This window comes from Podarcis erhardii (genome assembly GCF_964252035.2).
Source record: "Podarcis erhardii genome assembly, chromosome: 5".
Lineage (NCBI taxonomy): Eukaryota > Metazoa > Chordata > Lepidosauria > Squamata > Lacertidae > Podarcis > Podarcis erhardii.
The window spans coordinates 68,457,798-68,484,821 of NC_138509.1; the positions used below are offsets into that span (position 1 = coordinate 68,457,798).

The 27,024-nt window shown below is 39.7% G+C and overlaps 2 long non-coding RNA genes across 2 annotated transcripts; one reads left to right on the forward strand and one right to left on the reverse strand.

Moving 5' to 3' along the window:
- Positions 1-5,560: 5,560 nt before the first annotated feature.
- LOC309341838 lies at positions 5,561-6,036 on the reverse strand. Its single transcript, XR_014156581.1, has 2 exons — positions 5,999-6,036; positions 5,561-5,965 (listed from the first exon to the last, which is right to left on the reverse strand). It is a non-coding gene; the product is annotated as an uncharacterized lncRNA (long non-coding RNA).
- Positions 5,963-11,290, forward strand: LOC309341836. The gene is made up of 2 exons (XR_014156579.1): positions 5,963-6,052; positions 6,156-11,290. It is a non-coding gene; the product is annotated as an uncharacterized lncRNA (long non-coding RNA).
- Positions 11,291-27,024: the final 15,734 nt, after the last annotated feature.

Sequence of the window (27,024 nt, forward strand, 5' to 3'; positions counted from 1 at the left end):
CCTGTTTATTGAAAATAACAATGTAATGCTCATAGCGCAATTTAATTTTCATGTAGCCAATTTTCAGCAGCCTTGTTTGAGGGAAAGGAACCGTGTGTAGTAAATCTTGATGCCTGCCATATGATTAACATCCCAATTTTTGTGATTAATGTTTGCTCTGCCATTGTGAGTTGCTTTCTCTTCCCCTCCAGTGTTCTGTGTGCTGTTTTTCTGCTTCCTTGCTCAGGTACTTCTGTACCAGCAACAGATGGCAAATATCCCTTGGACAGGAATAAAGGTGTCGCAGCCATTTGAAATGTGACACATGAAATGTAACTAGGTATTTTTTTTTTCCTGTCAGTAACACAGCAGAAGAAAACCTGCTTGTTTTATGAGCCTGAGGAAACTGGCAGCCAGAACCTCAGAGTAATCAGTCTTTTTAAAGTTATCACAGCAACAATAGTGAAATTTCAATGTTGGTAACGTATTAATATAAATATTAGACGATCCCCTTTGGGCAAATTATGGCGTATATTTTAAAATTATGCCTCTTCGCTTGTTTGCTTTGTCTTTGCCAGATTATTATGATTATTATTGTTATCTTAGTGAATAGGAGAAGCAGGGCCTTTTTCAGCCAGAACTCAGTTCCACCACCTCTCAAGTGGGTGCCATTGCCATTATAAGAGAACAAAGGAGGCGTTCATGGTGAGTTCTGGCACCTCTTTTTCTAGAAAAAAAGCACTCAGGAGAAGAATCATGGATGTTAATCAGTGTAATCCTATATGCAGGTTTACTCAGACGTATGCCCCAATGAGTTCAATGGGGCTTAATTCCAGGTGAGGGGTATAGGATGGCAGCTGAAAATTAATTAATTGGTATCTTCTTACAGTCTTCCTGTGCTGCAGTCTACTTAAATGTTGGCTCTGACTGACCACATGCAAGTGTTGAATTAAAGAACCTCCAATGTCTTTTGCCTTCAATGGTTGTTAGGCAGGAGAAGAAAGAACTTGATGGTGCTCCAAGGCTAGGTTAATAAGTTATTGAAGTTGTGTAGTTACCACGTTCCTAAAGAATGCAGTTGTTATATTATTTAGTACTTTTTTGTATTGTGCCTTTCCTCCAAGAAGATCTAGAGAGGATATTAGAAAATGAGCTGTGTATTTATAATGTTCATAATTTTGAGTGCATGATTTGGACACTTATCCCCAAGACTTTGGGTGAAATGCTAGTGTCATTGAAGTCTAGGTACAGATCCAGTGGCCCTTGAAAAACCTGCCTTTCCCATCATATAATACTGCATTCAGACCATTAGTATAATTGACAGGGGGGGCAGGTAAGCCCCACCCCACATAATCAATCACATGATGCAGTGTACGCACACCATTGGAATGGCAATGCACATCAACTTTGAGGGGGGCAGCCCCTCAAATATTTAATGGGGAGGGGAGCGAAGCGAAGGGACACACATTCATATAACTCAGATTGAAGCACTGCTGTCGGAAACAGTAACCACGACATAGTTCTTCATATTCACCTAACCAAAGAAGTTCAATTTAAAGATAACTACAGGAAAATTAATAGTGTGATTTTGTGAATGTGTTTCAGAAGATCTGAGATATGTTGTCTTCTGAAAAGAATCCCTAAGGAAATGAACATTTTTCAAGCGTATTTGTGCATCAGCTTTCCTTAAACACAAATCACAGAGTTACTTTATGTAAAGAATTTTTTCAAGGAGTATGTCAGGAAGCAGATGAATGCATAGGAAATTATCTATCCATTTTGCTATGAATCAGAGATTTGCTGCGCTTCCTTTCTGTGCAAACTGCATCCAAATCCTTCTAAAGTTAGAGAAATATACACATATGGATAATCAGATCTAAACCCAATACTGTTCTTTTGTCCACTTTAATTGGATTTTCTGCAAAGGATATTTAACAAGATGAAATGCATTTCAGAATTACTAAAGAAAATAAAGAGGAACCAGGAGATATTGAATGCTCTTATTGATCTTGCCAAAAAGGAAAGCATCAGATGTTGCTGTTTCATTTTTATGTTTATTGTTTTCCCTATTTTGTATTAAGGAGTTCTGGGAAACCTTATTAAATGTTAAGTGCTGTTTGGTACTGCCTGGCCACCCAAGTGAGATAATTTTAGTCACAATTCCCTTGAGCAGAGTGAAAAGGCACATAGTTCTGATTTTGTAATATGTCATGTCAGGTATTAGGTAAAGGTAAAGGTACCCCTTGATCGTTAGGTCCAGTCGCAGATGACTCTGGGGTTGTGCGGTCATCTCGCTCTATAGGTTGAGGGAGCCGGCGTTTGTCCGCAGCTTCTGGGTCATGTGGCCAGCATGACTAAGCCGCTTCTGGTGAAACCAGAGCAGTGCACATAAACGCCGTTTACCTTCATGCCGGAGCGGTACCTATTTATCTACTTGCACTTTGATGTGCTTTCAAACTGCTAGGTTGGCAGGAGCTGGGACTGAACAACAGGAGCTCCTCCCGTCGCAGGGATTTGAACCGCCGACCTTCTGATCGGCAAGCCCTAGGCTCTGTGGTTTAGACCACAGCGTCTCCCGCATCCCCTATGTCAGTTATTACTTGGCTCTTAATGTCTCTTCATGCAGGAAAGTCACAGTTCTTAATGAGTATGCATTTTGCAGTTTGAAATTGTTCTGTTTTAAAAAATGCCACTTATTCCTAAATATTCCAAAAGCAAGGGTTTTATATTCTTCGTCTCCAACTGTATGCTTTGGCAACACTAGGTGCAGTAAAATGCTTCTTCTTTACAAGTGCTGTGCCAAAAAGTTGCTTCAACCCATTTTTAAAAACATTTGCCACCAGTTGATGAAAGAAGATGCTGCATTCAAAAGCACATTAAACAATTCTTTGAAATTGTTGTAGGTAAAAGGTTTTGTGCTTACCTTACTTTTAAGGTGGCTAAGGAGTGTTTGTGAGTGTCGTTTCTTTCATTATACCAATCATCTTTCTGGTGGTCTACAGTGTACAGCCTTCCTGGGTGATTGCCTTTACTGAACTCCTCACGACATTCTCAGCTGGGCTTTTCTGTAAGCACAAGAAGACAGAGCGACTACTTACTGTGCAGCAGTCAGCTGTTGTTGTTTTTCAAGTGAAGACTTTTCATTTTAAAATAAATCAGTTTGTTTCTTAGTTTGTTTTTAAGCAATAGGAAAGGCAAACCCAAATTGGCAAGCACACAATCCCAGGCATGCGAGGAGTGGCAAACCCTCCAGGTTTTCCAGACTTCAATCAGGAAGCCCAGGAAGTCCAGGCAGCTGTGGAGGCTGCAGAGTGCTGGGGAAATGTTTAATAGAATGAAGCCTCACATCTGTAAAGTAAGCTTAATCCCAAGTATTGTGAAGAAAAGCCATAGTGTTTTGGGAATGAGTGTATAAAAACAAGAAATTACATTCTTAGACCAAGAAAATGTGGCTGTCTGTTATATAGGATACTTAAGCATGATGGGTGAGGGCATTAAATCCATAGAAATAACAGCTGCCACCCTCTCTTCACTCCTCAAGTCTTAACTGGTGTTATGAAACCTGGATAATAGATTTAAGAAACAGAGACTCATTCCTTCTCCATCCAATCGGATTTCATCAATGCATGCTAGTTCAACTGGGTTTTGGACAAAGATGCCAGCTGTATAATAATTTTTCTCCTGAGGCATAAATTTGATGTCTGACAAGTGAGACTTGCAAAATAATGTTACAGTGCAGAGTGCTCCCTATTCAGGATCCCAGCTACTTCACTCAAAACTCCCTATTCTTGTTTTACGTTTTCTCCCTCTCAACTATAGGCCAGCATTTGATGCCCACTAAACAGATCTAGGGATGCGGGATAAATTCAGTACAATATGAATTGAAGGCAAACTTACCTAATTCATTCTTCCCCAAACAATATGCAAACAAAAACACTGTCATCTTTTGAAAGTAACACTTATTTGAATTTTGCTGTACAATTATCTAGCCAAGTAATTTGCACAAAAATGCATACACTGGGGTAAAGAGTGCACACACAAAAAAAGCATGTTGGTGAAAATAACATACGAACATCCATTATATTTTTTAAATAACATGCAAAGATCCTTTGTAAAAATGTAGCTATTAGGCAAAATTGAGTACAAAAATGGGTACATTAGGAGAAAATTGCAGTAGTATGTGGATAAAAAAGAAATGCAAACTGTTGTGGCAGTGTGGAAAACTGAAAGAAAGACTGGAAAAACGAGAAAGCGAAATTGGCACGTACACCCACCCCTACCCAATCCTCACTGGGCTCTTTTGAGGTATTCCCCACCAAGATAAATACTTTTCGCCCTAATGGTTTTGTTTTTGGACAGCCTTGGGGTTCTCTCAAGCCTGCTCATACCTTCATTGGATGATGTCCTTTGGTCTACAAAAGGGCACCAAAGATTATTTATTTAAAGTATTGTGAAGCCACTCTTTAGAACTGCATCCTGTCAAAGCAATGCATAAAGAAGTAAAATATGATATAGAAAAATAGCCACAGCAGAACAGATGTCCAGATTAATATAAGAAGCTTTGTACTGCCACAGCCAATTGTGGGAGCAAATTAAGCCATAGTCTTAAAGTGCTCTTGTAACCCTGCTTGTGGTGTAACACAATAATGTGTGGTGATCAGATTCTTAGGCTCATTGTACAAACATTTTAAGTAACCTTGGCAGAGACTTCCCCTTATAATTATTTCAAGTGGTAAGTGATGGCTTTTATTAGTATTTTATTTTATTTGAAATATTGGCATGCTGTCTAGACTCCAAGGTGGCTTGCAATCATAACCAAATGAAAAACTTCATAGTATTCTTCAACAATGACATTAAAGAGAAACATAGACACTTGAAAACAATAATGGAAGCATTAGTCCCCTCCCAGCTCAGCTATTAAAAGTATAGACAAATTAAACAGTTTTAATGTTACAGCATGAAAGTATGTTCTATAAGCACCACTAAAGAGCAGGTCTTCCCAATACCTTTCACCTACTTATATTTTGAAATGTAAGCTCCCAAAGTAGATCCCCTGAAGTTCATATATATCAGAGGCGAGAAGGTGCCAGCACTCTGAATAGTGCCCAGAAATATACGAGAAGCCAGGCAGTATCTTTTAATAATGGAAACGGAGTGACAATTTTAAACTGATCTGCCTGCCATAATCTGACATTTCTGAACAATGTTAAAAGGCAGGCTCATGCGTTACTTTAATCTACAGTAAACACTGGTATTTTGGTAGTAACCTTTTGATTTTTGAAGAATCAGCAAGACCCAAGATTAATTGGGCAATGGTGTACAGAGAAAGTAAGTTTATTGAAAGTTGAGTGGTGTGAAAGCAGGTAGAATAGAAGAGTGTCTGAACAATCAGAGTAACAAAGGTCAGGTTGGAATGTGTGCAGAGGAGGGCGACCAAGTTAATAAAAGGGTCCTGGAAATCAAGCCTTCTGAGGAACAGTTGAGGGGTCTAGGGACGTTTAGCCAGGTAAAGAGGAGACTGGGAGGAGATGATAGCCATCTTCCAGAATGTAAAGGGCTGTCCCATGGAAGATGGAACAAGTTTGTTTTCTACTGCTTTAGAGGCTAGGACCCAAACTAATGATTTCAAGTTGCAAGAAAGGAGATTTCGACTAAACATCAGGAAGAACTTTTTGGAAGTAAGAACTGTTCAAGAGTAGAACAGACTCCCATGATTCAACTTTTCAGCAGAAGTTGGATAGTTCTCTGCCATGAATGCTTTAGTTGAGATTCCTGCATTGCAGGGGGTTGGACTAGATCAGCCTTTCTCGACCTGTGGGTCCCCGGTGGTTGTTGAACTACAACTTCCATCACCCCTAGCTAGGGATGATGGGAATTGTAGTCCAACAACATCTGGGGACCCACAGGTTGAGAACCACTGGACTAGATGACCCTAAGAGTCCCTTCCAACTGCACAGTTCTATGGTCCTATATGCAACCATTTGTGCTTGATATTTTTGGTTACACGAAAGTTATTGACTTGATAATAAAGTGCAGTGGGAAGTGTTAAATTGATGAGTGCTCCCTATTTGTAGTCCAACAACATCTGGGGACCCACAGGTTGAGAACCACTGGACTAGATGACCCTAAGAGTCCCTTCCAACTGCACAGTTCCCTATTTTAGCTCCCTATTTTAGAATAGACTAATATTATTCCAGAAAATTTATCATCATCACCATCATCATCATTTGTATCCCTGCTGATCATCTAAAAAGGCCCCCCAGAGCAGCTTACATGCACTCCATTAAAACAAGCCCCTACCCACAGATGTACCAGCTAAAAACACTCAACATACAAAGGTAAAGGGACAGGGAGGGAAGAGGAAAATAAAGAAAAGATATTTTCATGTTGGTTCTTGCCTGTTCTCTGAAATGGTCTATGTGTACTACTTCAAATGGACATATGTTCAATAGATGTTAATATGGACATAGATAGATATTTTACTATGAGAACAAATAGAGGGATATTTCAACTTCATTCCTTTGGTATAAAATTTCACAGGACTTTTATGAAATCTTCCCAAAGGTTTTAGCATCTGAACCACATGGCTCTTTAATAGGGTCAATTAATCTAGGTTTGCAAGCATTCATTAATTCAAAGTGGAATCAGCTTGAGAAGTGGGAGTATGTTTTTTTCAGGCTGCCTCAAAACGCTTTTGATTCTACTTGACTAGGAATTAGACCATGTTTCTATCTGATCATTTAATTTTGTATCTTGTTTTTGAAATGGTATTGATCTAAATCAAAAACATTCTTTCTCATTATTTATTTATAATATTTGTTGACCATTCAGTCAACAAAGTCATTTGGGCTGTTTACACCCAGTTCAAATAATATCCTGTTAAACCAATATTTAAAAATTGATTAAAAATATTAGAAACATTGACTATCAATAGGTTCAATCTCCTGCCTAAAACCATCACAAGCAGAATAACATTTTTTTAAAAAAGCAGAAGTAATCTATTCCAAAGGTAAAATATATATAGTTCTAAAACGATGCAGATAGTTTAGCTATGGAGACATATTGATAAGTTCTGTTTTATAGAATAACAGCTATTCAGACAAAGTCATGTCTAACTATGGCATCCACACCCAAATCACTCCATCCATAACAGTTCTTCATTTTGTTAGAGCTTCACAGGAGTAATTGGATTGTGGGCTGTAGGCCATGTTTGTTCTTTTGACAATAAAGTAATACCACAAACTCAAGCTGGTTTTGTATTCAGAATCAGCTACTAAGTGGTAAGAGTAATGGTAAAAGAGTTAGTCATCCAACAGTAATGGTAGATTCACAAATGCTGACATCTTCCTCATGCATCCTTATGCACAAAATGTATATTCCATCTATCTGCTCTATCATAATTTTTTTAGTGATAAACATAGTAGTATAACTTGTAAGACTTGCTTCTACTGTTCTCAGGATTAAGCTTACACTGCCTCAAATGGAATAATATTCAACATGATAAACTAGTAGAGTACATCATAAATATGCTTTTAACATTCTGTTTAACTTTCAATAGACTACTTGCATACTGGTTGTCCTAATATCTGCATCTCTGTGTGTTGTTAAACAGTAACAGTTCTTCATTATCATTTAGGCTGCAATCCTATACCTACTTACCTGGGAGTAAGCATAGTCTCATATTGTTAAAACTTTTCACATGAATATATATATATATTCTTGTTGCTATTGCTTCTGCAAATATCTAAATTGTCTTCAATCTATGCATTCCTCTCTCATCATTATTGCAGGCTCTAGTAAATTATTTTCTTTACCAAACATGTACATCACTTCTTAGGTATGGCAGCGCATCGTTTTGTATTGGAGATGATGTCACGTAGTGTCGTAGAAGGCTTAGGAGACACAGTGAACAAGAAGCTCATTGTCTTTCTCAAACAAGAGCAGTGCTACCTAGTGATTAAACTCTGCAGCAGTATAAACACCGTTTTCCAGAAAGCTAAAAAAAAAAAAAAGTACAAAGAGCAAGGACATGCACACACAAACATACACATATTCAACATGCAGTTGAGCCCTAATAGCCTATCATTTACAGCCAATACGAGAAGATACACCCTATGCTGGGGTTATACATTGACTGGCCCATACTGCTTACAATGGGTCCAGCAACTGATATGATAGGAAAACATGGGGTGACCTCTTTGCTCCGGATCTATCCAGGATTTTTCTAGCTTCTGGGGCATTGCCTGTGTGTGTTAAGTGACAAACCAGTAAGTGGTACAACTACTCCCAAGAAGTGCTTTTTTTCTAGGAAAAAAATGCTGGAACTCACTGCCTCAGTTGCCAGACCAGATGCCAATGTTGATGCCATCTTGAAACCAAAATCACGTGACAAGATAGGGAGGTTCAGATTATTTCCCCTTCTCAGCGTCTTCACTCATTAACAGGGAGAAAGATGCACATGTACACTCCCAGCCAGGCTGCAGCTTGAAATCCTCATTTCTTTGCGGGGGACTCACCACGCAAGGCCTTGCCATGCAGCGCAGATCCTCCATGTTGCATCCGGCCATGGCAGCAGCCATCCACCTCCACCTTCATCTTCTGGCTTCAGAGAGGTAAGCCTTGACTGTTGGAGCCAGCTGGAGTGCCCCTGCCCCAACCCACTGCTGCTACTGCTGCTGCTGCTGCTGCTGCACCACCTGCTACTTGGAGCATGTGGTTGTTGTAAACAAGCAGCACTATCGTTGTCAGGAAGCGGCCCGCAATGGCACCCACCTGCGAGATGCTGGAACTGTGTGTTCTGGCAGAGATGAAGTCCCGCTCCCAAGACAGTATGCTTCTGTAATGTTCCTAATAGTCCTAGCACCTTCTGCCAAACAGAAGTAATGTGCGTAAGATGACTGGTTTGGACACCAGGTAGCTGGATACCCTTCTGTAGTTCTGTGCCTAGCTTTGTCATGACACTAGGGAGAAGGCAGCAGAGACATGTTACCATGGCTGCTTGGATGAGCACGTTGACGCCTCTGCATATTAAGGTCTCGAGTCCATTTCCTTACAGAATTACTTTGTATTCCGCCCTCCATGCTTTATTCCTAGCTGATTAATGTTCATTGTTCGCAGTAGAAAATGTTGTGATCTACAAACTGCCTAAACAGCGGTTGCACATAAACAGGATTGAAATTAATGAAGTCAAGGTCGCAGTGTGTTGTTATTGTGAGCAGACAACAACAATGCAAAATAGTTGGGGTTCCTGTTGAAAAAGTAAAGAAAGCCACAATTTATTACTAAGAACACAATACAAAGGGGGAAAGGGGAAAGTGTAAAACTGAAGGAAAGAAAGGGTATGAGGATAGGACAAAAAAGGCAAGTACTTGTATATTTGTATTGTAAAGCACTGTATCCAACTCCTAAAAACCACCCATAGTAGCAAACAATTGGATTGTGGATTGCAGCTGACAACTCAATACACAACTGGGATAAGCTGAATACTTTCTTTATCACAGTTTTAAGATTCCTTTATCTCAGCAGGCATTTTTTCCCTCAACAAATGGGTGTGTAAATAGTGCATAAAAATGGGGTGTTTGATAAGAATGGCGTGTCTAAAAATGCTGTCTAGAAAGCAAGTGAAGAAATATTTAAGTGAGTCGGATAAGGGATGCTAGGTCATGGTCCTTGGAGGAGTAATCATTTTAGCAGAAGTTGCCATGAGGTTTGCATGGAGCCGTCTGCTAAAACACTGAGAGGAACCTCTATTTTAGCAGGTGATTTGAGGCGATCAGGAAGGGTGTTGCATGGAATCCTGCTGAACTGATTTCCACTGGTGAGCAGCTGTAAAACCCTGCTCAGTTTGGCTGCTACCCCGGTTCCCTGCTGAGGAAAGGGGTTTAACCCCACCTTTGCATCCTTCACAGGATGCTACATTTTCCCATTTGGGGAAAACAGCCTTGTATACTGATTTAGATGCTACACACACACTTGGGAGGATAGGCAAAGAGTGGCCCATGTGCCAGAGGTTCCCCACTCCAAGTCTAGAAGTCTTAGCTGCCATATTAAAGCTAAGTAAGTCTGATCAATACGTGGATGAGAGACTGCCCCATGCATGCTTTCTTGAGATTCATGGGAGATACTAGCTAACTAAATAACCAAACCGAGCACCACAATTTTCTTTGCTGTTTTTTGGGAACAGAAAAGTGTAGGTTGGTTCTAGAGAAAGGCCAGCAGAATAATTTCTGGCAGTGGTGCTGTTCTGTGAATTGTCATGCAGAGGAAGCAGAAGACATAGTGTGATTTTGTGCGTCTTTTCTGCAATTGAGCATTTCAAGACCCTGTGGCACATGTAGTGCAGGAAACTTTTCTAGTTCCTTCCACAAAAGGAAGCACACCCCTGGATATCACTTTTCTCCTACAAGGATCTTGTAAGTGCCAGAAAAGGCCCTTCTTAATATGAAAAAAGCCTTCTCCTTGTGGAAGGGCCCCTCTGATTCCAACCCATTATGATTTAGTGCACTGACCAATCAGCAGCCAATATTTTCCACAAGTCTCCACATTGAAATGCCAGGATGTGGGAAGTGGTCAGAACAGTTTCATTTCACTGTATTTCATACTAACTAGACAGTAAAAGTGCTAGTTTGCCAGATTGGAGAATGCAGCATGTAGTAGCTTTTCCCATAAAAGTTTTAATTTGTATGATTTGCTTCCACAGTGGCCCATTACTTCACGTTGATCAGCAATAATTCTAGCCTTTGGCTTTCTTGTTTCAGTTTCTGAAGGTTTGATTCCCTTTGCCAGTTTAATTACTGAACAGCCCTGGTCACCGTTAGAGACAAAACAAATGTGATACAAAGGAATCTTGCGTCTATTCTTGGTTTTGAGCCCATTTATGTGTCTGAAAATCATTCTCTTCTGCATTAATTTGTTCATTACACTTAAATATATTGTTGTACATGAGAGGCAGTCAAACAGCATCTGGAAGCATCTTGTTGCAAGTGCTAAATGAAATTTTAAAAGGGTGGATCTATATAATATATGCAGGGAAAGGAGTTCAATGAGTATATGCAATTCAGATGGGGAATATGAATGCTTTTTTTTGAAGATGACTATAGTATAGATCTGCAGCTTATTGTTATTTTTTAAGAAAATTCTTTAACAAAATGTACAGTTAGAAATGATCACATAATAAATTACAATTGAAAAATTAAATTTGTTATGTAGATAGATTAAGTTTCTTTATGCCCTTGCCATTCCTACCCGCAACTTTGTGATGTAAATCTTTGTCACTTTGAACAATAAATTCTGAATTTCAGATTATAAAAGATTCTGGTTTTTACCACATGATTTCTCAAACGCTTATGGAAAACCAACCTGTGTTTTAAAAACTTGGCCTGTATATGTATATTTAAAAAAAGAAAATCATATTTTTTTTGTGATCACTCTGGCACTTTCTGTGAATTGGCCAATAAATATGATTTTAGGATTTCACATAAATGGTTATGTTTGGTTTTCTTTGTCTTCCCTGTATGGGATTGCCATTCACATTGCATGAAGGGAAATACATTTCCTTTCATAAGTACCGTATTTTTCAGTGTATAACATGCCCCCGCGTATAACGCGACCCCGATTTTTTAGGACTCCAAATTAAGAAAATGGAGGGAGATTGCCCAGAGTTGTTAAGCTTTTTATGGGGGGGGGATTGCCCAGGGTTGTTGAGCTTTTTGGGGGAAGATTGCCCAGAGTTGTGGAGCTTTCTTTGGTGGGGAATGCCGACAACCGCTCACCCGCCTGACCGCCTGCAGCTGACAAGTGCACGCCTCACAGGAGACACCAATCATCTGCCCAATCACATCCAGAAGCCACAAATTGCCCGTGCAATTGCCACAACAACAGCCAATCCCAACCAGCCCTTGCCACATACACCAATCACCCGCCCAATCGCCGCTGTATATCTCTGACTTGTGGCTGCCAACAATCACCCTGCACTACCCATGTATAAGACAACCCCCAATTTTTTACATTACTTTTTAAATAAAAAACCCTCATCTTATACACAGAAAAATATAAGTGGAATCAGACCAAAGGAAAATGGTCCTCTTCATTTAAAAACATAGTCATATGTGGCTGGAGGAGGAAAGGGAACAGATTTAGGTGTGCATGTATACATGAGTGAGAGACGAAATGTATGATACTGAGTGTGAGGCAATAGTTAGTGCATGCTTGGTATGGGGAATGCTTTGAATGCATGAAGTGGCTAGGGAGAGAGATCAAAAGATAAACTCCTTCCCCTTTCTGCCCCCCCCCTTTACAAACACACCTTGTTTTATTGAATATTTCAAGATGTAAGTGGTACATTTGACTGAAGGAACAAATGCTTTAACAGATGGAAGGCAACTTCACTTCCAACATAGACAAGTTCACCAACCAGTGAGGAAGTAGCAGTGTAAAAGTGAAATATGTCAGGAAGTAACAAACTAGCTCTTGAAGGTGTTAGGAACACGTAATACGAATGAACTCTAGTAATTTGCTGTACCCTCTTTGCTGCCATCTAGTCTTTATTTGAACTGGGACTCAGTCCCGGAAAACATGAAGTCATAATAAAGAAGATGATAGTGCCTTTGATCATGCACACACGCACAATGGAATTCAACATCATGCTTTTCTACACATTCCATCTGTGTAAGTATATCAGCTTACAGAACGGAACGATACCCCCACTACTCCTTCCTCATGCTATTCAGGAGGTTCTCAAGACTCCCCCAATTAGGGAGGCATGGAGACAAGAGACAGAAGACTTGGGAAAGCCCCATTGTGCAAGTGGACATCCTTGTACGGACCTTCCACTTACAGGGTGACTATGGACTCAGACAGGTAAAGAAAAAGTGAGTTAAATGTGTTGTCTGTGTGACAAAATGTTTGGCCACCAAATGGCGATGTGGAGTCCTGTTTTCCTCTATCTGTTTTCCCTGTTTAAATTTACAGTGCTTTAAACTGAAAAGTTTCTTTGATGTGTCTAGATCCAGCCTATCACCCATGTATTTCCATAATCCTAGCCAAGTTAGTTGTAGTAGTACAATTGTAACAACACCAGGCCTTCCAACATATGATGTACTTCCTTCTCCAAATCTCACATAACCGTGAAGTCATGTATCATCTGGAACAAATGATCTATTATCTGCTTTAATATGATATTTGCATTCATTTAAAAGCATGCTGTAGCTAAGAGTCTATTTAAAAAGCCATGTTTACACATAGGCAGAAGAAAATATATAGAAAAATGACTTCTACCTGCTAATCCAGAATGGTATTGGGGGGAAAAGTTTAAATTTTCCTTAGTAAAAACTTCCCAATTGTTGCAACAGATTCAATAAATCCCATAACTGTCATTAAGCAAAGTTAATACCTGCAATGACAAGGGCATTACTGTCATGTTCTAGAATATTTATGAAACTAACAGTCTGTAAATGCTTCAAGAGATTGTGTTAATACCTTACCAAGCTGCCTTACTAAGTAGATGATCATCTGCTCCTAATTCTGGTTATATTTCGCAAATTTTGGTGATGGCTTGAGAAAATTGAAAGAACAAATTAAATGGGCTGTGTTGGGCTCTTCTGCTGGAAATTGTATCACCTTTCACTATTACATAACTAGTTCATATTAGAAAAAAAGCAAAGAAAGGCAAACCTTAGCAACAGCACAACAATACTGAATGCTATTAAAGTAGTTTCAGTGCCAGTCAATGCTGCAAAATTTGTGAGTAGCACAGCCTGGAATTCTTGGAACGGAAGACTCTTTCAAGATCAACAAAACTGGCATTTTGGTGTGTAATTTCTAGTGAAAACAGAGGGCAAAATACTAACTTACAATAGGGAAACATGGGCTGTTACCTTTCCTTGACCAATTTGATCTCTACATATAATGTTACAAATAGCCAGATAACAAATAGGCTGGTCATGTATGCTATATAACAGAGGACTTGCAGCTGTCCTCTATTTGAAGGAGGCCAGTTTAAACATAAAAACCCTAAGAAGGGAGAACAGTGGCCTTAAAGTTGCCCATCAACTGTGAACACCTTGACAAGCAGTCTGAGCAAGGACACAAGTTGCTTGATCAGTCTTGCCCCTTATGGTCAGACATATTTCTATTTCAATTCCAGTAATTACTTTCAATTTTGCTTCTATAAACAGAAATTAACATTGGCAAGCTTTATGCAAATCTGCGTCCTCTTTTGGAGTGATGCAGCTCATCTTTTTTGGCAATGTGTAAGCAGACCACTCTAATAACAACCTTTCTACCTGCTGTGCTCAAGACCAAGGGCAGGGGGTGTGAGCTTTGTTGAGGAAGACAGTCTCCTTTTGCTTTTGTACTAGCAGCAGGACTGCAGTGACCTCGAGTGGGTCAGAGGAAATATTTTATTTTATTCACTGTCCACACTGTCCTACTTCTTCTTTTTTACCTTGTTAACTAACAGCATTTTTTAACCAACATTTAGGAGTGACCCCTCTCTATTCTAAAGGGAACTTATTGTACAAATACCTGGTTCAGTTCAGGTTGTGATGCACGAGCAAAGGCACACTGAAATCCCTCAAGTGCGTCACAAACTGGAGATTTGTCACTCCTAGTTCACAGAACTACTGTTTCACTTGATACGTTGAATCCAAATTCCTATCAACTCCTTCAGATTTAATAGCTGCTATTAATATAGCTTATGCTTCATTAAGCATGGGTTTGAAGTGAACCATGCTCCAATGACCTGGTTCAATAAAATGCTGAAGGACATCTAGAAGAACAACTATTTTTATTGCAAGAGGTGTTAGTAGAACAGGCTGGGATGAATTACATCCTCAAAGTCCAGGGAAACCATTTTTGGAAATATAATTTTTATATATTGATTCTCATGTGCACATTGCTCTGGGAATATTTAATACAACACTTGGCAAAGTCTTATTTTTGCTTGCGGATCTTATCAGAAACATTCTGTTTTAGCTAGTCATTATTCCTTATTCACAAGTGGGGGCATGCAACAAAATACTGTAGTGATATATGCTTCTGTTCAGTATTTTAGCCAGTCAGCTATGCATTTCCGTGATCTCCATTCCATTCCTCCTCCCCACCACAGCCAGTTTTTCTGTTTTTTCCCCTACCCAACAGATGCTCAGCGTTTTGGTTTTTTTATTTGTTATATAACTGTTTTAATTCAGCACTTAAATTCACTACATATATGGTGATGACGATTCTGGCTTCATATGGGTATCAGTATTCTGCTTAGTGACGCTTAAACATCGAAGTCAGAATTGCTACCTGTTGCAACTTTTGTCCGAATAGTAAAAAATAAATAAAAAATCCCTACTATATCATGAAGCAGCCATCTTTTTCAGGAGCATGTGTTCTAATAGGATTGCTATATGTCAACTTTTCCCAAGACACTTTCTTTTTTTCCCATGGGTATGTAAAATGAGAGTAGTCATAGTGATCCGGTAAAAGTAGAAGTTGGCAAATGTGTCCTCTTTTTTGTTCTTCAAAATATGGCAACTCTACTACAGGTATATTAGGAAAAGAAGCTAAACTGCATTCCCGTCAATTTTAATCTGATGATTTCAATGGGACATTCATTCAAACAACTAAGGGAGAAATTCTAACCTCAGCCCCAGAGTGGCAGGGACTGAACTGCATCCACAGCCCTGCCATGGAGAACAAGCCAGAAGCCATCACATTACGTCAGTTAGTCAAACTCAGCCCAGTCCTTCCCCTGAAAAGTTCTCCTCTAGGGCTTGCCAGTGCCTGCCACTGGCAAGGATCCTTCCAGTAGCACTTCTGCTCAACAGGGCATTTGGCAGGTGGAAGCAGGAACTCCATGCCATTGGCCTCCCTCCACTGGCACTGAGCAGGAGGCCATCAGAGCTAATGCAAACTGGGGGGAGGCAGACCTCTGCCCAACACAGAACTCCAGCCCAACACAAAGGGGATTTGGATTCCTCTGTTAGATTGCTCTGATCAAGAACTTTAGAAATGTACTATACCCCTGAAGAACACAGAAGTAGAATCTGCATGGCCTAAACACTGATGAATCAGAATGGCATTTTACCTGAATTCATTATGGGCTTTGTGTAACTTCAGGTGTACACCACGTAAATATATTTAAATAACTGATTATTCATGCATACTGGATATCACATAGGCCATTTGTGTGAATGAGGCTGTTCTCTCTATTTTTTTAATGCGTTTTTTGAAATCTTGACTGTAATCTACAAGTTTAAAGTGTTTTCTTTGCACATCTGTTGGCCTTCCATCCAATTTACAAGAAGGCTCCCCGAAAGATTTATATGAAACCTTCAGGGTTTAAAAAGAATTAGAGAGTAACCCATGTTCACATTCACTGCATTGATGGATTGGAAGTAGGAATGATTTATTGTGGTTCTTAAAAACAAATCTTGATGATTAGGTTAAGGCACACAAATTCTGAAATCAGATCAAAACAAGAAGGCAAGATTGAAAACCCTACTTTGAGCCCAAAGGGTATACTTGTCAGAGGCCTGTTAATCAATTCTGCCAGAGAGAAGCCCATACATCAAGGTGGTAGGTTGTCTTGGGGGCTTGTGGTACTGTATATATAATATACCCTGAAGCAAATTGTGGTTAAGGAAGGCATACTTTGGGTAAAGTACACAGATTGTGTATCTCAGATTAGCCCCAATGAATCAATCTGGATTAATCACTATGGAATTACCACTCTGTGCAGCACTCCTAACCACATTCAATTGAAAGTAAGGACTGGTGCATAATACTGTATACATTGAACATTGTGCATGCAATCAATCTTTTAGAATCAATTTCTGAGCATAGTTTTGCACCTATAAGATCAACTCCTGGTGGACAGTTTCAGACATGGGGAGCCACCACAGAAAAGGCATTGTTGCTTGGGGGCCAGTTATGCATTGCCAAGAAAGAAGACCACCAGGAAAAAAAGGCAAAACAGAAACCAGTCTCTATTATATTTGCATGTGTTAATTTGTATAGATAGAAGTTTAGAAATAATTGCTATAATTACAATAGAAATACATCTCATCATAGTGGGGACAACAAATCAGATGTCTTATGTGCCTGCTCAGTTTGTTTACCATGTACTGCTAACTGTTGACTGGCAATTTCAAGGCTCCTGGTCAACCTTTTTATGGTACCTTATCTTTAAACCAGGTGTGGACCTGACAGCTTTCAAACAGAACACATCTTCAAACAGTCCTCTTACAGCCCTTCAAAACAGAGGAATATCCTCTGTAAATAAGCCACATGGACACCCTTCACTTAAATCTTGTCATCTTATGAGTACCTGTAGGACAGCAAGAACGGCATCTCTGGAAGTTCTAAATTCCTGGACAAGATTATACAGAAGGCTGCAATCTTTCAGGTAAGCTAGTCTCAAGCCATTCATGCCAACCACATCTCAAATGGTCTCTCCAGTTGACCTTAGTGGATGGGCAAGAATGTATAGGAAGAAGGTCCTTTACTTAATTCTAATCCAAGTCTTTTAAAGCTTTAAATATAATAACTAGCATTTGGAAATGGATCAGTAGCCAGTAGAGTGACTATAAAAGAGCAGTCAAGTGCTTTAAATCAGCAGCTCCTGCCAAGACTTTAGCAGCTGAATTTTTCCTCTTACAAGTCTGAAGTTTCCAGACACTTCTTAATTTCACCAGGTCCTTTACATTTATTTATGTTAGTTATTTATTCCCCACACTTCAAAGAAACTTTCCCAGAGGCAGCTCTTAAAAGTTCTTACTGTGAAAGTTGATGCATCTTGTAATGAAAGTATGAAAACAATGAGAGGTAATCCAGTTTTATAGTACTGAATTAAAATCATGTTTCCATAGAGAACCTTTTTTTTGCTTCAGTACCTTAAAAAATTATCTTTCCTCTTTCCTCTTTGCTGTTTTATTGTTTAAATGCCAACAGCACATAATACGGAGCGAAGCCTACTTACCTGGGGAGCTTCTGACACTTCTTTCATCCATGTCTAACACCTTCACATGTCAGCAGGGAGAGAGATTTATGGTCTGTTTTAGTGTAATACTTAACTCAAATCACTCATATTTTATTGCGCCTGTAAAAGAACTGTTGATCCTTAATGGCCCAAATACCAATATCTTCTGATGTGCATCTATTCAGGTACCACAGCTCTTCATCTCATTGCATTAATACCCTTTATCCTATCCATTAATATGCTGCCTCTCATTTCCTGGAGTTTAATACCACCTTGTATTATAATGTAGCCTTTCCTCATGCACAGTAAATCCTTGCTCTTCAGATGAAGCCTGTCTCTCAGTTATTATATTCTTCATAATAGGATCTGTTCACTCATTCCCATGACTCATCCAGAGTGTTACACAAATGTCATCTTATTTCTCCCGGTCAAACTTTCCCTCCTCCCCCTTTGGAATGTGGTAACATGGCAGAAATTCTCATTCTGTCCATTATGTACCAGCAAGCCCTGTCATGTTACCTTTCAAGTGAGGTGAGATTCTGGCTCATGAATATTCATTTTACAGTACTGAAATACTCTGAATTGTGTGTTGCAATACAAGAACAGTACAGTTTTGTTTGTTTATTATTTAATGTAGGGGTGGAGAACCTCTAGCCCACGAGCTGAATGAAACCTGCCAAACCTCTTAATGCAGCTCACTTGACTCTCCCTAATCTGCATTCCCATGAACTCTGCACCACCATCTCCTCAAGTGTCCTGGGACTGGGATGTTGGAATTGGGTACAGCATGCTGGCAAAGGAGAGCACACTTTTCCTGCTTCACTTGCCTGATCTCATTCCATATTGGCAGCAGAGAGAGTAAAGGCACCACTTCTGCCAGAACAGAAGTTGATCAGGCTGGCAAAGAAAGTATGAAGTCCTCTGCTTTGCCAGCCTGATTGGCTTCTGCACTGGTTGTAGAAGTAGTGCCTTTACTTTCCCCATGGTTGGTATGGAAGGAGATTGAGGTGGTGAAGCAGGCTTTCCAAGGAGTAATAAATCACTGTCTTCCTCCATGGCCAAATCACTTATTCAGTGTACTGTAGAGAAGCCAAGTGAGTTAGCCTACGAGTATGACATCTCCAAACACTTCCCTCCAAAGGAATTCAGGGAGAGAATGATCCCCAATTCCTTATTTAAAGTATTTAAAATCCTGCTTTTCAGCCCAAGAGAACTCTTAGTGGCATGCCCACACTCTTGAAATAAGCAAACAAAATTGTTACCTGAGAACTTCCGCCAACTTTTTCCAGATAATTCTTTAATAAGGGCTACAACTGTATCTATGAGAACTTTGTTTCATTTAATATTCTGGAAAAAAGTTCAAGCAAGAAATGCAAAATAAATAGTTGGTGGAACCCTCACCTAATTCTCTGCAATCCAAGCACTGCTCATTGTAGTATTTTCCATTCTCTTTCACAATCATGCCATTATCACTGATCAGCTGGTGACCCAAATTTCCCTGGCTCTTCTGCTGATGATTGACTCCAGTTTTCTTGCTGCAGTTATTTTGGGCTCTCCTACAGGCAACCCAATAGATCAGAAGAGACTAAGAATATTAAAGATAAGCAATAAGAAAAAAATGGATGAAGCATATTTTCACACTTTATTAACTTTACAACAGAAAAGTTAAGCAGAAGAACAGACAGCTGCTTCAAGAAACACTAGCCAATATCCAATGCAAAATTGGTTCTTTATTTAGTGAAGCTAAACTAGTGGCCAACATTGTGGAAACCTTTAGGGAAAGTTGTATTTCTAAGGTTTGATGGCTCATAACCAGTCTTTAAAAAAAAATAATACCAGAAAATTATATATCATTAGAAAGATAAATTAATGTAGAATATAATGCAACAAACTGTGAATTACCTTTATTCTATCAAATGTTATAGCCAAATAACCAGAAAAAGAAAGCACTTGTTACTGCCTCATGCAACAAGAAATGGATTTCCATTACTTAAAACAGACCAATGACAGAGTGGAAAGAATTGAGTGGTCACCTATAAAGCAACCATGACTTGAATCCAATAGAAAATCTGTGGAGCCGATTACAGAAACCTGATAGTCAGAAGCAACCAAGGAATAAAGCACAATTGACAGAAGCAATCATACAATATTGGTTTCACATTATGACACCTGATGAACTAATATCCTTGGTTCACTCCATGGGATAATATTGTAGGGCTATATACCAACAGAAATATTGAGAAGTTTTGAAATGCCCTTCATCATGGTTTTGTGTTTGTAACGTCTTTTATTTGGTTATAACTCTTGATAAAATAAAGATAAATTCAACATAGTACGCTGCATTATATTCAGCATTAAATTATCTTTCTAATAATCATTAATTATTGTCAGCCCCAAGCAGAAGCAGCTCACTGGGAGGGGAAGAGCTAATAATCGTGCTTGCTTCCCAGCAGCCCTGTGGCCTACCAGGAGGGAGAAGTGTGAGGTGGAAGGGAGATGCCCCACACCAGGCATAGGCAAACCTGGCCCTCCAGATGTTTTGGGACTACAACTCCCATGATCCCTAGCTAACAGATGGAAATTGTAGTCCCAAAACATCTGGAGGGCTGAGTTTGCCTATGCCTGCCCCACACCAACCTCCCTACTTGCTTACCATGAACATGTGAAACAACTGTAGGTGGGTCACTATTTTGGAGCTAATGACCTACTTTTAAATACCTGTTCAGGTACTGTACATGGTCAGAATACCTGACTGGGAATGTAACAGCAATGTCATATGTCAGCATTTCATTACAAACAACTGTAAAGATTACAGGGTTGGCATATCTGGCATCTTCTGTGATGTTTCATATCCTTCTAAACGCATGATAAGTCTGAACTCCAGCAGCATGTTTGAAAAGGACACTAGCCTTTTCATTAGATCAAAACAACATCTTAAAACTTTATCAGAGAGACAACGGGGAAATTATATTCTCTAGTTATTTGAATGTTCACACATGCACATGTGTATGGATTAATTAGTATCCTGTCCTAATAGATAGAATCAGGACAATGCAACTGTTACAAGCGCTTGAAAGAAAAGAAAAGAAAATTCTATTTCAAAGCAGCCCTGGATAGGAATAGACCAGAAGGAAAAAAACCACAAATTATCCAAATCACACCACACAATATTGCAGGCAAACAGCAACTATAAACACATTGACCACAATGCTAATCACTCCAGCATGTTCAGAGAAAATGAGCAAAAAGAAAAACAGCCACCAAAAATAACAAACAGGCAAATTGGCATCAAGTTCCCAATTAACCGAGTTGCAAACAATAAAATGAAATGAAAACTCCACCAGCTTCAAAAACATACTGTTTCTAAGGGGTATCTTTCTGAGTGGTAACTTATTACAACACCTTGAATTTCTAGTTCTCAAAGAACACACAATATATGGACAGGCAGGTACCTCATTCCATTTACTAAATTTTGAATGAATAGCATTTAAAACTGCCCCCACCCCCCAAGATAAATGTGCCAACAAACCTTTTTGGGTCTTAGATATTCAGTGAGAGTACTAGCCAGCTATTTGGAGGAAGAGGGAACAAAGAACTATGTCTAACCCTCTCTTCCAGCTCCTAAACTGCTGTTGCCAATTTTCTAATTCAGGCTATGTGTTCACAGCTGCAGCAGATGAATAAGGGGAGCTCTGCATTCAGATAGGGAACATCTGCAAAAGAAAATCAGGAACACTGTATAACAAAGAATACAAAATGGAACTGCACACTCCTGTAATAACCTTACTACAGGTTGTATCCAACTTTAGTGATATTTACAGTAGACTTAGACATGGATGTAAGTCATCTCCATTAATTTCAGTGGGCCTACCCTGAGAATCACTAATGCTGGATATAATCCTATTCTTGATGCTGATATGCACTGATATGCAAGTTCCTAGACATTGTAGAAAGGTTAAAAAAACAAGACAATCCTTACACATAGGTGTCCAAACTAAGAAACACAATACAAAACAAAAACTTGATGAGTTGGGCGCAAGATAACAAGGAAAATTATGCATTGGTTCTTAATAATAATAATAATATCTTTATTGTCATTGCCCCCTCTCGGGGACAACGAAAATTACTTGGCTGCTCCATCCACCCAGGTAGGTACATGCTTGTTTTGCTGATGATCAGCTTCCAGAGCAGGAAGAAAAGGAGCCAAGCAATAGGTGGTCTCTCAGCCAAGCTGATAGAGTGGGCCCCACTCACTACCATCTCTTCCCTAAGCTTTAGCCAGATGCAATGAATGCCATTAGCTATAGCTGGGGGGAAAGAGGAGCCAAAAGTCAGGTGGTTTCAGGCAAGCTGATCCCATCTCTCCTTCAACTGCAGCTAGGTGAACTGGCTTCTAATAAGTAATAAGAACTCAATTTATAGATGGGTTTATGTGGAGATAGGTAAAGAATACACGGCCAGCTGATCACTCAAACTCTGTTGCCTAGAAAGCCCCAGACTCATCAAGGCTTCATTGTATAAGGATATAAACACTTTCAAGCATAAACTGGGTTGTAAAATGGTTATACCAACAAGAATACCACCTGCCCCATTCACACACAAAAGGTCTGTGCTCATAGTATAACAATATGTTGTTTCTTGGTTGTCATATATTTTTTTTAAAAAATCGAGCTTTTTTTAGGAAACCCCAAAAGTTGTTGAGGTTTCTTTTTTTCTTTTTTACAAAAAAACCACAAAAACCGCGATTTTCTGATTGACTTGCCTAAGATCCAGGACAAAGTGCCGCCTTTTGGAAATTACCACCGGACGTCAATTCCACCTTTGAAATCCTGGTAATGTCCAGGAAAATCCAGACGTATGACAGGCCTACGGCTGCTGCTTTTGCGCATAATGCTAAGTGATGCCATTGCTAAGTGTGAACATGCAGCATGCTGAGAAGGCACTTGCGACTGCTTTGCTCATCCCCAGTCCTCTAAGTTTGGGATGACACAGATGAGTATGTCAGCCAAAACTCAAGACCATTTTTGAGCTTCCATTTCCTTAACCATGAGCCGGGGTGTATATTTAGGGTTCTGGCATGTTTCTTAGGGTTAATTAATTTTCAAATATCAAATGGCAAGACAAGAGCCAGGAGTGCCACACACAACCTGGGAACCTGAAACAATCAACATTAAAGCAGCCAAAGTGAAAAGATTTTTTTCCCCCATGGCAATGATATAGGTTTCGGTAGCAGAGAAAATTGAGAATAAAAACCAAACTAAAGGTATTTCTAACAGTGAATATGGATTTTTAAAAAATCAAACCCATGGGCATTCATACTCTAAAATACATATTACATAAAACAATTTATACTAGAAGAGGAAAGTCTGCCTATAAAGTGATATTCTTGACAAAACTGTAGAAAAGCTGCCTCAGTTCTGTAAAGCCAACTGATATCACTTCAAATAAATTATCTAAATGCTTTCCATAATAGAAATCATTTTGAAGATATTTTTTTTCTGACATTCTCATCCTTTGTTCCATCAAAATATTCATCGTTATTGAAAAGTGGGTTGTGTTTCTGCTCCTAATGTATAGTATATATTTTCTTTTTGACATTTTAAAACTCAAAAGCCAAATGATCACAGCAAGCTTGAAAGGACATTGAGTACTCCTCTATGTGATAGGATATTTGAGCTGGAAGTAAAGAGGGATGGTATGACAATCCAGAAATTTACAAGAGAAAGTGGAATGGAAGAGATACATATCTGCAGGGTATGCATTCACAGACCCTGTGTATGTGTGCTGATAGGGAGCCCTGTTTGCAAACACTGAAAAACAACAACATAGATTCCTCCATTTTAGTGCTAATCACTGTGTGTACTTTTCTTCCTCCTTCTGAGTCTCAACAATCTATTTTTCTGTTGCACTTTTCCCACCTTGTTGCAATTGATGAGCATTAATTCCCATGTAATTTAGCCGAGGAGTTTGGAGCAAATTGGATTTGCTTTCTTTCATTTCCTGACATCGTTTGTTATGTCAACTGTCTTAGAGGAGATTTCAGCTTAACTCTGGGGCAGTGACTGAAAAACTGGGTTTCGACATAAGATACCAACTCATTCAATGAATAGCTGACCTTGCAGAATCTTAGGCCGAACTGAAAATTGTCTGGGGTGGACTTTCTTTTGCTTTGGTTGTATGCTTTTCATTTAGTGATATAGCAGCCTTCTGAGAAACTTCATCATGGTGACAAAAATTAAAGAAAAATAATGACATTGCTGCACAATGGAAACTTCACCTTGAAGCCTTTAAAATGTTGCTCCCCACAAAAAGGTGACCCCCTGCCTTTTGCCAGATGTCATGGAAAGTTCCAATGTATCTAAAGGCACCCAAATTATCTATTAATGAAAAGCATATTAGAATTATTTTAAAGAATGAATAAAGAATAAATATTTATTCCTGTCTCAAGAACCAAGCCGCCGAGACCACATAACACCGGTCTTGAAAGACCTACATTGGCTCCCAGTACGTTTCCGAGCACAATTCAAAGTGCTGGTGTTGACCTTTAAAGCCCTAAACAGCCTCGGCCCAGTATACCTGAAGGAGCGTCTCCACCACCATCATTCTGCCCTGACGCTGAGGTCCAGTGCCGAGGGCCTTCTGGCGGTTCACTCATTGCGAGAAGCAAAGCTACAGGGGACCAGGCAGAGGGCCTTCTCGGTAGTGGCGCCCACCCTGTGGAACGCCCTCCCATTAGATGTCAAAGCGATAAACAACTACCTGACATTCAGAAGACATCTTAAGGCAGCCCTGTTCAGGTAAGTTTTTAATGTGTGACATTTTAGTGTATTTTTGGTTTCTGTGGAAGCCGCCCAGAGTGGCTGGGGAAACCCAGCCAGATGGGCGGGGTACAAATAAAAAATTATAATTATTATATAATTATTACTGCAGAAAGCCAAGGGAAAGAAAGCTGCATCAACGGAAGTCTAGTGTCCAGATCAAGGGAAGTAATAGTACCACTCTATTCTGCCTTAGCAATACCACACTTGGAATACTGTGTCCAGTTCTGGGCACCACAATTTTAAAAGGATGTTGATAAGCTGGAATGTGTGCAGACGAGGGCAACTAAGATGATCAAGGGTCTGGAAACTAAGCCTTATGAGGAGTGCTTGAAGGAGCTGGGTATGTTTAGCCTGGAAAAGACATAAATCTGATAGCAGGAATCACAAGAGAGAGAAATCAGTAGGAGAACACTTCAATCTCCCAGGACATTTTATACAAGATCTCAAAGTTGCTGTCTTATTACAAAAGAATTTCAGAAATAAAGAGAAGTTGCTGAATTTCAACTTATTACCAAAGTTAAAACCATGGAGAGACCTGGTCTGAATAGAGACATTGGATTCTTATCTCATTATACACGATTAAGCTATTTTTAGCCATCTCACCCCTTGCTTTATCCTGTAAAACCAATTGCAGTTGTTAACAGGTTTACCACACCTATCAGCCAATCACCCATTCCCACCACCCTTCTGAGTAATACCCCTCCCCACCCTCTCACTATGTAGAAGTCTGATGACTTCTGTTTCGGTGTATTTGAAGAAGTCTGCATGCACACAAAAGCTCAAACCAGTAACAAACTTAGATGTTCTCTAAGGTCTACTGGAATGATTTTTTTTATTCTGGAAAGGGGAGACTGAGAGGAGATATGATAGCCATCTTCAAATTTCTTAAGGGCTATCAAATGGAGGGGGGAGCATGCTTGTTTTCTCCTGCTCTGAAGGATGGGACCTGAACCAATGGCTTCAAGTTGCAAGAGAGGAGATTCCAACTAAACATTCAGAAAAAACTTTCTGACAATAAGAGCTATTCAGCAGTGGAACAGACTCCCACAAGTAGTAGTGGACTCTCCTTCTTTGGAGGTTTTTAAGCAGAGGTTGGATGGCCATCTGTCATGGATGCTTTAATTGAGATTCCTGCATTACAGGGGGTTGGCTTAGATGATGCTTTGGGTCCCTTCCAATTCTAAGATTTTATGATTTTATGATTCTATGAATTAAAAGAAACTGGCATTTTTTTAAAAAAGTCAAACATAGAACTTCTTGTGAATTTATGGGATGTTGATAGCATCTGGGCTTCAGGGATGGGCAAAACCTGTACTTTCTCTACTCCAGAAATTCACCCCCCTTCCCTTGAGAGAATTGAACAGCGCCAAGCTTCCAGACTGTCTGGAGACAGGAACACACATCAGCTTGCATTTTGCGGTAGATCTCATTTGGTCCCTTCATTAGAGAACTTCGGTGGTTTGGATCATTTCAGATTCAAGTGAAACAGGGTCAGCCAAAAACCAGTTAGTAGTTTTCTACATATGTGGTATGCATGCAGTGATATATAAATGTACAAATAAAAAGCACACCAGGGTCAAGCTAAGCAGTTGGCTCCTTATCTCTCTCACCCTGACCTAGCCACTGTGATCCACACGACAGTCACCTCCAGACTGGATTATTGTAACTTGCTCTACGTGGGGCTACCCTTGAGACTGACCCAGAAACTCCAGCGGGTGCAGAATGCCACGGCAAGACTCCTTATGGGGTCTTCGCTGCGAGATCACATTCATCCGGTACTATACCAGCTGCACTGGCTCCCAGTGGAGTACAGGATCAGGTTTAAGGTGCTGGTTTCTAACCTTTAAAGCCCTATACGGCCTAGGACCCTCGTACCTACGGGACCGCCTCTCCTGGTATGTCCCACAGAGGAACTTACGGTTTGCAAATAAAAACATATTGAAGATCCCAGGCCACAGAGAGGTTAGGCTGGCCTCAACTAGAGCCAGGGCCTTCTCGGCCGCGACTGCAATCTGGTGGAACGCTCTGTCACAAGAGAAATAAAATTTATTATTATTAATATTATATGCACTTTCAGGTCTTATGGAATCTCTTGATGATTGTGGATCCTAGAGACATAAGAAAATTTAGATCAACTCACCCAATTGTCATTCACACTCAACACCAAGGACAGAAACTCCTCGCTTTTTCAAGTGGGCGGGATAAAATCTTGTTGGCCAACCACAGATACACTTGAATCCTAGAGATTCAAGAGAGCCA